General features: G+C 36.5%; 1 protein-coding gene across 4 annotated transcripts in view; it reads right to left on the bottom strand.

Moving 5' to 3' along the window:
• The window catches only part of ADAMTS3 (ADAM metallopeptidase with thrombospondin type 1 motif 3), a 242,380-nt gene that overhangs the window by 156,385 nt on the left and 74,487 nt on the right, over positions 1 to 11,508 (bottom strand). Inside the window, exon 1 of one of the 4 annotated variants that reach the window (XM_023530863.1) lies at positions 797 to 820. The exons of the other annotated variants lie outside the window; for them this stretch is intronic. The gene's annotated coding sequence lies outside the window, so the exon portion shown is untranslated. Of the gene's footprint in view, positions 1 to 796; positions 821 to 11,508 lie in introns of those variants that run through there. 4 annotated transcript variants of the gene reach the window in all.

Genomic DNA, 11,508 nt, shown 5'->3' on the forward strand with positions numbered 1-11,508 from the left:
AATAATTCAGACCCATAAAATGAAGAAAACAAAAATTATTTCTGGTTTCACACTGCTAGGTGGAGTCCTGTGGCATATTTATATTCATTAATATTAACCAGGTAATATGCTAATAGCAGCAATGGCTAGATATAGGCAGATTTGAGGAAACAAAGATATCTTTACTATTCATAAGATTCTTTCCATTAAATAGGATGGTGTTTAGTTTGATGGAACTGTTTGATCCTTTTGAGTTAATGCAAATGTTTTGGGGTTTTTGTTCCTTTTGAGTTTTAGCTATTGTGATTTAGAGTAAATTTAGTCCAAAGTTAACTGACAGCACCCTCTGTTATCCTACATGTGTGAAAATTAGGGCAGAGGGAAGCAGCATGACTACACACAGAGATACCAAGAAGAAGACAGGGATTCACAGTCCCATAAACAAAGCCTTCTGAAAGGCTTGGTGTATGCTATTGTTCACAAATAAAACTTCCTTCTTTCACGTAGAAAAATTCTAAAGCAATGGTCCTCAAATGTTCTGGTCTTAGGACCCTTTTATACTCTTTAAAATTATTGAGGCTCCCCAAAGAGCCTTTGTTTATGTAGGTCATGTTTTTTTGGTATTTATTACATTAGAAATTAAAAATATATATATTTATTAACTCATTTTAAAAATTAGCCCCCTTATGTGGTAGAAATTTTATGAAAAATAACTATGATCTTCAAAACAGAAAATTTAGTGAGAAGATGGCGTTGTTTTACATTGTTGCAAATCTTTTCATGTCTGACTTAATAGAAGATAGCTGGATTCTCCTACCTGCTTCTGAATTCAATCTGTTGTAACATCATACCTTTTGTATGTAGCATCTGGAAACTCCACTGTACACTTGAGTAAGAATGAGAGTGAAAATAATGTCTCAGTATTATTACAAAAATAATTTTGAATTCACAGAACCCCTGAAAAGGTCTTGAGGACATTCAGTGTCTGGTTTGCCTAGGACTTACCTAGTTTTAGCAATGAAAATCTCAATTGCTTATTCCAGGCAAACCAGGATAACTGGTCATTCTCTCTGTACTACATTATTAGATCAGCAGTGTGAAAACAAAGTCAGAAAGATCAACTTGCTTAAGATCATAACATACACTAACTACTGATATGCCTTCAAAATTCCAAGGATGCCTAATCGTTGTTAGTCTTACACAATGCTTAATAATAATGTATTAATTTGAAACAAGTGGAATCTTCTAAGTAGCATATACTTAAGCTTACACAAAGGAAAGGTTAGATGTGTTATATTAGGAAATGTCAAAATTAACCAATATTTAATTTTTTGTGGTTTAGGACTTTGGGATTGAACCGATGTAACTTAAAGGCCCCTAAAATATATTTATTTTTAAGAAGAAAGGTAGTACATGCTATTTCATTAAGTAGTCACAAAATGAATCGGAATTCTTACTATCATAGTAATTATTAACTTGAGCAACAACAACAAAAAAGTATTTAGCTTCCTGAGAATTAGCTCATTTTTCAAAAAGCTTTACTGAATAAAGTATATTAATCTTGCTGTATGACATTCAAGTGCCAAACCACATGTTTTCCCTCCATCACCTTTAGGTCTTTTTAAATAAAATTGTGTATGAGTAAGTCTTTAGTCAGATAATGCAGTCATCTGTTTCTATCATTTTTCTCCTTTTTTTTTTTTTAGATGTTTCCTTTCCTTAAATGTTATGTATATAACAACTAACAGTGACTGGTATAATCTTTTAACAATTCCTAAGGTTCTTTAAAAAAAAAAAATGAATGACAAAACATATTATTTAGATTAAAATATTATAAAAAATCACTATCGTAGTCAGAGGTTTTCCTCCATGTGAGATATTTTACATTATTGAATTGGCAACAGACAATAATTTCAAGCTTGAGACTTTTTATTTTTTTTGCCATCTTTCTCACAAAATTAAATGTGTACCTACAGTTGCTATGTTACCGGTATAAGCCTTACCTTGGCATAGAAATTTTGTTTAAATAAATCATTTTCTGAAAAGGTGTTTGCTGAAACTTTAAAATATATTTCCAAAAGCAATAATTCTCTAAAGGAAAAAATTTTGGTTTCTTTTTCCATTTTTTTTTTTTGGGTTTTTTTTCTTTACTTTTCAATTGCCTATAAGGTCACTACAAAGGATATTTATGATTTTTTAAAGGAATATGTCTTACGATGTCAATGCAAAATTTGAGAAGACACACAGAATGTTAGTTAACAGCTTTTCTACTTTGAATAGAAAAAAAGCAAAATATTTTACAGTGAAATACCACAAATAAATATTTCAAACTTAACGACTTGGATAAAGGTCACTTGTAATTCCCTGAAAGAACAATAAAATACTAAAAAGATAAAAAGCGTAAAATAGGCAAGTAAAAGGATCTTCACGCTATGTTTCAAACACATTTCAGACAAAGATCTGAACCTCATTTTGTAATCATGCATCAAAATCTGGTAAATATTAGAATCTAAAATGTAGCTTTTATTGTAGAGCAATTGCTCTACAACAAACACCACCTTTACATACTAATATCTCTGCCACCAGTTTCTCCACATTTTAGCTTCCTCTCCATAAAGCCAGTCAACTTCTTGAGGCGGGGAAAAAAAGCAGTTCTCCACTTAAAAACTTCCATGGATACCTGTTGCCTAGAAGATGAAATCTGAACTTCTGAGCATAGTATATGATGCTCATTCCGTCCCCCAAGCACCTTATCTTTTGCTAATCATTCCTTCAACAAGTAGGCCTGAGTGCCTTTCAGCACCAGGCCCACAGTGAAAGCTCAGTCACACATTTTGCATCAGCCTCAGCAACCCCCTTACAGCTCATATTCCCACATGCCTTTGGACACATCTTCCTTCTTCCTATGAAGACACAGCACAGTGTAGGCGAGACCTTTATACAAGAGGAACAATTCAGAAAAATTAAAATTGTTCACTGGTCAATTCTCTCCATCCATAAATAAAAACAATCTCATTAAGTCCCATGTTCTCATGTAAGGAAAATATATTTAATTTGGATTTCTACTCTTTTTTACTAAAAGAATTCCAATTAGAAAATGATCACTACTTTTGTGTGACATTTTCTTAAGTGAAGTAAAAATGACATACAATAAAAACAGACCTTAGGTACTCAAGGTAATGAGTCTTTACAATTGCAAATACCTGTATTACCAACACTAAAAACAAAATATAAGGAAGGTACAGCTGTCAGAATCAAAAGGTTTTCCCTTTCCAGTCAATTTATCTCTCCAATTCTCAGGCAATCACTTTCTAATTCTACCATCATAATTTTTTTAAGCTATTCTCCGACCTCATATACATAGAAACATAGTGTAGGTAGATTTTTGAATTTGGCTTCTACTCCTAACAATGTTTTTGAGATTTACTCATATTGTTGCATGCATTAGTAGCTTATTATTATTTCTGAGTAGTATTCTATTGTATGAATATACTATACCTTTCACATATTTATTGACATTTCTTATATCTTCTTTAGTGAGATGTTTGTTCAATTCTTTTGTCCATTTTTTAAAATTAGTTGGTTCATCTTCTCATTACTGATTTGTAGGATTTCTTTATTTAGTACACAAATTGTTTTTCACATATATATGTTGTGAATATTTTTCCTAATCTGTGGTTTGTCTGTTCATTATTTTAATGGTGTGTTGTGATGAGTAGAATTCTTCATTTCGATTAAGTCTAATTTATCAATGGTTTTTATGGTTACTGTTTTTTGTGTCCTATTCAAGAAATTTTATGTCTACTCCAAAACTTTCCAGTAGAAGCTTTTTGGCTCTAGGATTACATAAGGTGCATGATCCACCTCAAACTAATTTCTGTGCATAGAGAAAGATAGAGGTTAAGGGTTCTTAAATGATTATTTGAATGGATAACTATTTGGGAGCGACAGGAATTCAGTCCTGTATGGATGTAGTGGGGCATCAAGCACTCCATCTCTCCTTTCTGGAAAGAGGGTGAGCAGCCTCCTCTGCCAGGTTCGGATGACTGCTGCAGCTCCAGCCATCGCCTGGGTCAGGAATTCAGACAAGGCACACTGCAGATGGCTTGTCTTTGTTCCACAATGTCTGGGGAACAAAGATGTAAGGGGCTGGAATGGCTGAGGTCTAGAATTATCTGAAAGATCTTCACTCACACATCTGGCACCTAGACTGCCATCTCGCGAAGACTTGCCTCTCCATGTGGCCAGGGCTTCTCACAGTGTGGTGGCTGGGTTCTGAGAGAGATACCTGAGGTGAGGGGGCATCCAAGAGGGATCCTCTGGATGGGGAGCACTAAAGAAGAATTGCTCAGAGTACCAAGTAAGGCAGCATTGCATGAAAAAGCTTACTGATACATTTTAACTAGTAGAAACAAAGAGGCGGTTTTCTGTTTTTCCATCTTGAAATATGATATGTGGCTGTTACTTGGAAGTTACTTGTCACTATCTGGAAAAGGGTGACACATAACCTTGAGTTTAAAAACTGGACCCTTCACTGGAAGCTTTTTGACCTTGGGGTAGTCACCTAATATCTCCAAACTTCAGTTTCCCCCTTTGTATAATAATAATAATGCAATAATGAAAGGATTATTATAGTACATACTAACATGTTAAATAATAATAATAATACAACGAAATAATACTGTCTTGCTCTACTATCCATCACGATGTCTATAACATGAGAAGTAATTTGCATAATTTAGTTTCCTGCTCTTATCTGCCTGGTAAAATCCTATTCAGTCATCAGTACCTAGTTAAAAAGACATGTATACTGAAAACTCCCTTTCTCACCAGGGTAAAATCAGTTCCTCGCATTTCGGTCATAATACTTTAATACAATGTTATGATTATACGGTTATTCATCCAATAAATTTTTGTCGAATCACTACTATGAGCCAAGGACTGTGCTTGGGAATATGTACATAACGTTTAATAAGAACAGTTTAAGTCCTTATCATCACAAAGCTTACCCTTTAGTGTTAAAAATGTCTTTACCTGCACCTAAACAAGGAGGTAATTGACAGTCACCACTGTATCTTATTCAGTATGTTAAACAGGACAAGGGTCTCAAGGTCTGGGCAGTGCTTCTGAACGCTATTCTTGCTAAATGTTAAAATGTAGCACAGTATTTTGCAGATGCAGCTGTAAACAGGATGAGCTTGATAGGAATCCAACCAGGTAAGTGTAGCCAACTACAAAGAAGAAATCGACTTATAGTATAATTAACTGAATAGTGTATACAGGCAGTGGCTAAGCCTCCCTTCAGGGAAACAGAGCTTTGGATGTGAATCCTTTATTTGCTGCAAGTAAATAAAACTACCCAATGACAACCACGTCTCGAACCCCTTGAGTTCTGTAACAAGTACACTCCCTGGCAATTGTAGGGTCTTACAAATCTTTGATTTAATTTTCCACAAGAGATAGAATATCTTAAACCTTGTTCACAGATAGTTTGTTGTTAGGTGATCAAGCACAATCTGTATGAAAATAAATTAGTGCAATTTTAACAGGTAATGTTTCCATTTAGGGAAATTCGAAATCCCAGAGACAGGAGAATAAGAAGAAAAAAACTGGGCCAAGAAACCTCATTCACATTCCCATTTCAATCAGTCCTGCTTCATGTTTTTACTATTATTAGTTCAATTATTCCTCAAAATTCTGGCAATAGAAAAGGATGATGCTGGTTCTTCCTGTGTCGTCTGTGGTCATTCAAGTGTGACCTATAGGTTACCAGTTCCAACTTACCCAAGTCTAATGGGATGCAGAATGGGTATCAAAGGAGACAGTCATGTGTTTATGGAACTGAAACACACAGCTAAGTAATCACCCTAATGAATAGTCCTTGTATGTATCACCACATCCTGCAGGAAACCTAAAACGCAGCTCAGCTATCGGCTACGAGGACAGCAGGCAAGGAAGGGAACACATGTCACATAGCTGTTTGTGTCTGAGTGAAAGAGGGTCCGGTGCTGACTTCCCTTCTGAGGAGAAAATACAAACACATAAATGCACAGACAGTTCCTTCTCCTGTTCCTAGAAAAACAAATAAAGAATTCCCTGCTACCTCACCAAGTTCTAAATGAGGAGGTAAAAGGGGTATGCTAATCTGTGTGTGTGACGCATGATAAAAATTTATTCCTCTTATGTCTTTCCAAGATCATAAAAAATAAGTTGGTAGCTGTCATCATGGTCTTATCCTGGACATTTAAGGATAAACATTAAACACCTTTGGGTATTTTTTTCCAATTTAAATCTAAACCCGGGTTTACAATGACTATCTGTTAAAAATAATGTGTTCACATGTTCATTTCTCTTTTAAATCCATGGATGGGCACTTGTGTTTGGATGTGCTGAGTTTTCTTTCATTCTTGTTTTGCATGTGCTACGAACACGTTTTAAGGAATTAAGTGGTCAGTTAAAGTCTCACACATGGAAATGTCATATCTTAATGCTAGATATAATCAGAGGAAAACAATATAATTTATCTTTTTGACTTTGCAAGTCTGCATGCAAACTGAAGAAACTAAAAGATAAATTCAGATCACAAAACTAGATAGTTCCTAAGAGCCAAAATGTGGAAACAAGCCAACGTCCCTCAATTGAAGAACGGATAAACTGTGTAGAGTCATCCAATGGAATACTATTCTGCAATAAAAAGGAACGAAGAGTTGATGTGTGCTACAGCAGCGATGAACCTTGGAAACGTGTAGATGAAAAATGCCAGTCACAAAAGAACACACCTTGCATGAGTGCATTTATGCAAAATGCCTGGAATAGGCAAATCCACATGGACAGAAAACAGATTAGTGGTTGCCTAGAACTGAGAGGAAAGGCAATGGAGGGAGGAAGGAGAATGCCTGCTAATGTGCACAAGGCTTCTCTCTGGAGTGAAGACAGTGTTCTAAAGTTAATTGTGGTTATGGCTGCATAATTATGTGAATGTACTAGAAACCACATAATTTTAAATAGGTGAATTGTATGGTATGTGAATTGTGTCTTGTTAAAAACAGGTAACACTTCATAGCAGTGAATGATGCCAGCATCTCCTTTGTGTATAAAAAGAGAATATGAAATACTAGTCTATATTTATAAGCATAAATCTGGGAGGATATAGAGGGAGGCATAACGGGGAGAGAGAACTCTTCTCCTGAATCTAATGGCCACATACTGAACATACTTTATCTCAGCCAACTAGTGCAGCCACCAAATGTGCTAATAATCTGTAGCAAAGTTTCTCAACCTGCTTCAATTAAATACACAGTCCTCAAGAACTTAGGTACTAGGGGGAAAGCAGTTCTATAAAAAGAGAAGGAGTTTTTAATACATTTTTGAAAGGTTGATAACAAAAAAAAAGAGCCAGTAAGAACAAAATAGTAAAATGTTACGTTTATCAAAAAGACCTAGTTGTAAAAAACAGACTAAACAAATGTAACGCATAAGGGGAGGGGCTTCCTCAAAGAAATCATAGATCCAAACCAGCCAGTGTTAAAGCAGTGTTTAGTGTTAACCAGCTTTAAACCCACTGTAGAAAAATGCTGCCAAGTGCTGCCACCTTAACTCCAGGATAAAATTTCAGAAGACAATTTCATTTTCATATCAACCATGTTATGTGCCTTTGCCTATGTTTATGAATCACTAAAGATTTTGGTTAGATATAAAAATTCCATGGAGAAGACATGACAAACAATGCTAAGAGTATTACTGGTTGGCAGAAGTTGCAGGTAAGTTAAAATAATACAAGGATGCCTAGAGTGGCAAATAAGAGAAGGAAAAACTATAAGAAACAGAAACAGAAAAGGATCAATCATCTCATATATAAGAAGCTATGTGGAAGGGATCCTCAGCCGCTCAGCATGACCTCAAGGCTACCAAGACTTTCAGTCTTTCCACTGTGTATACCTAGGCTGCAATGGTGTCTGTCCCAATGTTTCCAAGCTAACTGCAGCGGTTCCAAGTGTTGACTACTGACAAACTCAATGCCCACCCCCCCACCAACCAAGAACAAGGAAGGAAGGGAGGGACAAGGGGAGGGACAAAGGAAATAAGGTATTTCCTCAATAAGGTATTTCTTTTTGTTTGGGGAGGGGGGAGCCATTTTAAATGTCCTTTGCATGACTTTTTCTCAGATCCCAGAACCAGAATTGGGTTACATGACCATGCCTAAACCAATCCCCAGTAAAGGGAATAAGACCACAAAAACTGGTTATTCTGATCATGACTAGCCCTTGGAGCTGGGGAGGAGAAGTCATCCCTCTCAAAATCAACTGGAAGGGTAGAACAATAAACAAAGTCAGGGCTCTTCCAGTACGGAAGAGGAGCAACCATCACGAAAAGAAAGGTGATCAGTGTGCTATGTGATCCAAACACCTTCCCACATGCCTAACAAATAAACTAAGGCTACTTACCTGTAGCAGGGAAGACTACAATGAAGTTTTCAAATACAGGAAGATTATTTGAAAGAAAATCTCCCTGATTAATTTGAAGCCTTACGAACTACAGCTCTCCAACAATATGTGAAGGCAGACTTATGAAAGGCAATAATTAGACTATTCACATATAGGGTGACTCACCATCTATTGAGAAGATAGTCTTTGACTAGAAGGTTGAACTAGCTAATCTAAGAATTTTTTAATCCCTTCTGTAGTTTGGCTGAATCACGCATGTAGGAAACTTGCTCATAACTCCCTTTCTCATCTATTTTAACAAATCTGCCAATTCAAATTAAAAACCTAAAATCAATATTTTTAAATGATAACATAAACAACAAAATGATTTTTCATAGGTCAAACAGGCTTTTCTTGAATCAGACAGTATAGTAAAGAAAATTTTTAAAAATTCAGAAGGGTCTAAAGCAATTCTAAACATCAGTGCCATTTTCTTCTCACTCCTCTCATATTCCTCACTCTCATCTCCCATTCCTATCACAGGGAACTGCTCCTGTGGTTGGCCTAAATAGAACAGATTGCAGATCATACAAGAGGCCCAGATTCAGCCAGAATTTACTGAGAATTCCTACTGTCTTTCTTTGATATTACTCTAACTGCCAAAATGAATGGGCAAAAGAAGCAATGAGACTTTAATAACAGGACTTCAGTCAATTGCTAGTAAAGGTATTAAGTTTATATTTAATTACTGCAAAATTTGAGTCAGGGTATTCTTCCTGACACCACATTTGAAAATAAATTTAATAAATCGTAGATGTGAAATCTACTTAGGTTTTTCCTATGTTCAAAAACAACTCAGATTTTGAGATGTGAGAAATTGGAAGGAAGCACTCATTTCCCCTCAAAAAGTAGAGGAAAAGTATTATAAAAGTATATGATGCGCTTATGTTAATAAAATTATTATTTTTCCTGAATGTTGTGAGATTTATGGCATTTTTTACCTCTTTACTTTGTAATTTCTCATGGTTTCTTTCTCATTCTAAATAGTCATATTAGTACTTAATTTTATATTAATAATTTTGCATTATTTTTCTTTAAAAGGACTCCCATGAAACCTAGAGATACTTTTGTCTCATTCTTGAAATGTTATCTTCCCTTGGCTTCTGGGAAATCATAGTCTCCTTGTTTTTCTCTCACCTTCTTGACTATACCTTCTCTGTCTCATTTACTAGGTCCTTCTCTATATTTAAACTGTAAAAGTAGAGGTGCATGAAGACTCTTTTCTGGGCCTCCTTCTTCTTTCTGACAACTTACTTCTCTTAGGTGATCCCACCCAATTGCATGGCTTTAAAAAGCATCCTACAACTACTGATGTCACCTAAATCTCCAGCCCTGACCTCTCTGTGAGGCTCCAGTCTTGGTTACACGACTGCCTACTCAGCATCTTCATGGGAAAGTTAAGCGGGCATCTCAAATTCTCCAAGGCCAAAACAGGACTTTTGGGTTTGCTGTCTAAACCCACTGCTCCTCTAGTGGTCCCCATCTCAGGAAATGGCCCATTGGTACTTTTCCTCACATCGAAAATTTGAGAGTTATCACTGTTCCCTCTTTCACTTGTCACATGCATCAGCAAGTCCTGTAAAGGTGCCCCCAAAACACATCCCAAATCGATTACGTCTTCCCATCTTTCTATCACCATCATCTGAATCACCATCATCTTTCCCTGGAAAACAAGAGCCTCCACCTTAGACTCTTGCCCCTCCCCCTCCCATTCTCTGGAAAGCAAGGTAATCTTTTTAAAAAAATAAATAAATCGTACCATGTCATCCTTCTGTTTAAAACCCCCATGGCCCCCATTACACCTAAATTAAACTTTTACTCTGGCTTACAAACCATACAAGGTCCTGCGGCTTTTCATCCCTTTGATGTGGTCTCCCCATAGCTCACTGACCTTAGCAGCGACCTCTCCTGATATGTTTTGCTCCTGATCCTCCTGATTTTTCCTACATCTGGCACTTTTTTTCTTTCAGCTCTCAACCTAAATAACATGTCTTCCTGACACCCTCAAATGCCCAAGTCATTTCTTCTCATATCATCCTATTTTATTTTTCTATATCACACTTAGACCTCTGCTGATATGTATGATCTAGAAGCCACGTGACCAGACTTTGGCATTCTGGAAAAGCATGTAGGGTACTCCTGCAATAGAAAAAGATATGCTATTTTGTTTTTCAGGTAATATTTGTTGTCTCTATGGAATAGGCTTCAAAGCTACAAAAACCTTCATTTAATCCACCACATGACTATTCCCAAATTACTGTTCTTTGAAGAATTGTTTTACAACCTGGTGCTTTACCATGCCTGTGTAGATGTAGCATTTGGTTTGTCTTAGAGAATTCTTTCCTAGGTATTCATTGGTGCCAATGCTGCGAATACACATAAGGCCTGCCATGATAATACAATCTAAAAAAAGTCTATGATAAACTACAATCTGTGGCAAATGTCCTATTGCTGTAAAAGTGTAGATTCCGTGAAGCTTTTCTCAGTCAGTATTGCCAGTCCATTCCAACTGGGTGGCTGGTGCCATCTCAACAATCCCTCCCACCTGCCTTGCTAGAAAGGCCTTCCTAGGGTATCAGCAAGAGGAACCAGATAGACAAAAGCAGCATATGAATGTGGTCACCCATCACTACTCTCAGAATAAGAATAGGAGGAATATGAGAAGAAGTTGGGGTGGGGCGGGGAGGAAGGTGGAGGGGAAGAAGAAAGGGAGGGAGGAGGGAGGGAAGGAAAAAGAAAGGAAAGAGAAAAGGAAAAAAAAAAGAAAGAAAGAGACTGCATCAGATAAGATGTTCCAAAAGAAAATAGCACTAACACACAATTTCCATTATTTTCATTGTAGAGACAGACTGCGGACAAGTGAAAGAATAGCATACCTTTTTATGAAATCATCTGCAGACCTTTAGGAGCATCAAAGCCTTCTGGCCAGATGAGTTGGCCAGGTATCTAAAACTGGAGAGGATCAAGTCTGACCCAATCCTGGCTGGATCTACAGATTCTTGAAGGTCAAGTAACATTTAGCACAAAATGACTGTCTGACTAAAAT

This window comes from Pteropus vampyrus, unplaced genomic scaffold (assembly GCF_000151845.1).
Source record: "Pteropus vampyrus isolate Shadow unplaced genomic scaffold, Pvam_2.0 Scaffold56, whole genome shotgun sequence".
Taxonomy (NCBI): Eukaryota; Metazoa; Chordata; class Mammalia; order Chiroptera; family Pteropodidae; genus Pteropus; species Pteropus vampyrus.